The 3703-nt window shown below is 39.9% G+C and overlaps 1 non-coding gene across 1 annotated transcript; it reads left to right on the plus strand.

Annotated features, from left to right (window-relative positions):
* The first annotated feature begins 345 nt into the window (after positions 1–345).
* Trnaa-agc (transfer RNA alanine (anticodon AGC)) lies at positions 346–417 on the plus strand. Its single transcript has one exon. It is a non-coding gene; the product is annotated as a tRNA-Ala (tRNA).
* Positions 418–3703: the final 3286 nt, after the last annotated feature.

The raw sequence follows: 3703 nt of genomic DNA on the forward strand, positions 1-3703 counted from the left end.
GTACCAACCTTGCAATGCCATCTACCCAACCTCTAACGCCACCTTGGCCTGACCTTCCTAACCCTGCAGATACACATTATAATAAATTTGACATAAATCCCTCAATTCATAGTAAGTCTGTGATGTTTTCCAGAGCACAACATTTCTTGTTATTGATATTTCTTAATTTCCGTTGAAAATAGATGTTTTTCTCATAGTATAAATAATCTAAACATCCCATCAAAATACTAAACTTGAAGTGAGAAATCATACGCAAAGATGTGATGTGAATCCTTTCAGGCTCTATAAATGCTGTTAAGTTCATTGTATCTTGATATAGGCTATAATCACCCCAGTATCATAGCCGGGGATGTAGCTCAGTGGTAGAGCATATGCTTAGCATGTATGGGGTCCCGGGTTCGATTCCCGGCATCTCCCAAGCCTCCCTTTTTCTTCCGGGTCTCATGCTACTTAGAGCGTCACACTGAGGATAATAAAAGGGCTCATCTATGAGCATGACAACAATGTTCCTCGATAAATTTGACGATATTTCCATGGAGAACTCCATAGTTTGGTGAGTCCAGCCTGGTCATGCCTCAAACAAGTTTTTTTTTTGTTTTGTTTTGTTTTGTTTTGTTTTGTTTTTTTTTTTGGTTTTTTGGTTTTTTGAGACAGGGTTTCTCTGTATAGCCCTGGCTGTCCTGGAACTCACTTTGTAGACCAGGCTGGCCTCGAACTCACAAATCCGCCTGCCTCTGCATCCGGAGTGCTGGGATTAAAGGCGTGTGCCACCACTGCCCGGTGTTGTTTGGTTGTTTGTTTGTTTGTTTGTTTTTTAAATGATTTCACCTTCATTAATTCACCAAGTTTGGTTTTTATTTGGTTTCTTGTCTGTGAACTATATATACTATTACCCAGTGACAGAGATTTTCCTTTGTACATTCTGTTAGAAATTCTCTAACCTTACATTTGTATACAATGATCTGTATATGATACCTAGATTTTAACTTATGTTTGTTTTTTAAATATTTATTAGTTTATTTTATGTGCGTGCTCTATCTTCATGTACACCACTATGCCAGAAGAGTGAACCAGATCCCCAAACAGAAGGGGTGAGCCACCAAGTGGTTGCTGGGAATTGAACTCAGGACCTCTGAGAAGCGCATGCAGTACTCTTAACCACTGAGCCATCCTCCAACCCACAATATAGATTTGTAGGTATGCATATATGCTTACATTAGTACTGTTCTCTGACACATAATCCTTACTGCACAAGTTTGATTTGAACATGGGATACACAGAGAAATGTTGGGTACAAGTTGGCAGTTTTCTGTACATGTGTGAGTGTCAGTATGACTATTGATTTCTGTCTTTCCTGACTTGTCAACCTTGATTCCAATACCATTCTGGCTCAGACATCTTAGGTCTTTATGGAGATCTCTCTTTATGCAATCTTCTTCTGTGATGTTGCTCTGTTCCTTGCTTGACTTTCTCTATCCATTTATCTATAAAGTTTGTAATTAGACAGCCAAGTAAAATGAACATTAGAGCACTTATTCATGTTACATGGAATATGTAGAACAACTTTGAAACAACTATAATTATAGAACAACTATAGATATCATAGCAATAATGAACACCCAGACCCATGAACAGATACATTCTGAATTTATGTATGTAGTAACTCAGCAATGTTCTGAGCCTTTCTAATGTATAGGCAATATAGGTATCTGCACCCAGATTGTTCACAAATAGTGGACACTTTTTCATTCAAGTATTCCTGGTATTATTTTTTTTTATTTATTTATTTTTTTAATATTTTCATTACATATTTTCCTCAATTACGTTTCCAATGCTATCCCAAAAGTCCCCCATAGCGCCCCCCACTTCCCTACCCACCCATTCCCATTCTTTTGGCCCTGGCATTCCCCTATATTGGGTCATATAAAGTTTGCAAGTCCAATGGGCCTCTCTTTCCATTGATGGCTGACTAGGCCATCTTTCGATACATATGCAGCTAGAGACAAGAGCTCCGGGGTTCTAGTTAGTACATCATGTTGTTCCAACAATAGGGTTGCAGATCCCTTTAGCTCCTTGGTTACTTTCTCTAGCTTCTCCATTGGGAGCCCTGTGATACATCCAATAGCTGACTGTGAACATCCACTCCTGTGTTTGCTAGGCCCCAGCATCGTCTCACAAGAGACAGCTATATTTGGGTCCTTTCAGCAAAATCTTGCTAGTGTATGCAATGGTGTCAGCGTTTAGAAGTTGATTATGGGATGGATCCCTGGATACAGCAGTCTCTAAATGGTCCATCCTTTCATCACCGCTACGAACTTTGTCTCTGTAACTCCTTCCCTGGGTGTTTTGTTCCCAATTCTAAGAAGGTGCACAGTGTCCACACTTTGGTCTTCATTCTTCTTGAGTTTCATGCGTTTAGCAAATTGTATCTTAAATCTTGGGTATCCTAAGTTTTGGGCTAATATCCACTTATCAGTGAATACATATTGTGTGAGTTCTTTTGTGATTGTGTTACTTCACTCAAGATGATGCCCTCCAGGTCCATCCATTTGGCTAGGAATTTCATAAATTCATTCTTTTTAATAGCTGAGTAGTACTCCATTGTGTAAATGTACCATAATTTCTGTATCCATTCCTCTGTTGAGGGACATCTGGGTCTTTCCAGCTTCTGGCTATTATAAATAGGGCTGCTATGAACATAGTGGAACATGTGTCCTTTTTACCGGTTGGGACATCTTCTGGATATATGCCCAGGAGAGGTATTGCTGGATCCTCCGGTAGTACTATGTCCAATTTTCTGAGGAACCGCCAGACTGATTTCCAGAGTGGTTGTACAAGCTTGCAATCCCACCAACAATGGAGGAGTGTTCCTCTTTCTCCACATCCTCGCCAGCAACTGCTGTCACCTGAATTTTTGATCTTAGCCATTCTGACTGGTGTGAGGTGGAATCTCATGGTTGTTTTGATTTGCATTTCCCTGATGATTAAGGATGTTGAACATTTTTTCAGGTGTTTCTCTGCCATTCGGTATTCCTCAGGTGAGAATTCTTTGTTCAGTTCTGAGCCCCATTTTTTAATGGGGTTATTTGACTTTCTGGAGTCCACCTTCTTGAGTTCTTTATATATATTGGATATTAGTCCCTTATCTGATTTAGGATAGGTGAAGATCCTTTCCCAATCTGTTGGTGGTTTTTTTGTCTTATTGATGGTGTCTTTAGCCTTGCAGAAGCTTTGAAGTTTCATGAGGTCCCACTTGTCAATTCTCGATCTTACAGCACAAGCCATTACTGTTCTATTCAGGAATTTTTCCCCTGTGCCCATATCTTCAAGGCTTTTCCCCACTTTCTCCTCTATAAGTTTCAGTGTCTCTGGTTTTATGTGAAGTTCCTTGATCCACTTAGACTTGACCTTAGTACAAGGAGATAGGAATGGATCGATTCGCATTCTTCTACATGTTAACAACCAGTTGTGCCAGCACCATTTGTTGAAAATGCTGTCTTTCTTCCAAAGGATGTTTTTAGCTCCCTTGTCGAAGATCAAGTGACCATAGGTGTGTGGGTTCATTTCTGGGTCTTCAATTCTATTCCATTGGTCTATTTGTCTGTCACTATACCAGTACCATGCAGTTTTTATCACAATTGCTCTGTAGTAGAGCTTTAGGTCCGGCATGGTGATTCCACCAGAGGTTCTTTTATCCTTGAGA

This window comes from Mus caroli, unplaced genomic scaffold, assembly GCF_978045245.1.
Source record: "Mus caroli unplaced genomic scaffold, Mus_caroli_1 scaffold_5, whole genome shotgun sequence".
NCBI lineage: Eukaryota > Metazoa > Chordata > Mammalia > Rodentia > Muridae > Mus > Mus caroli.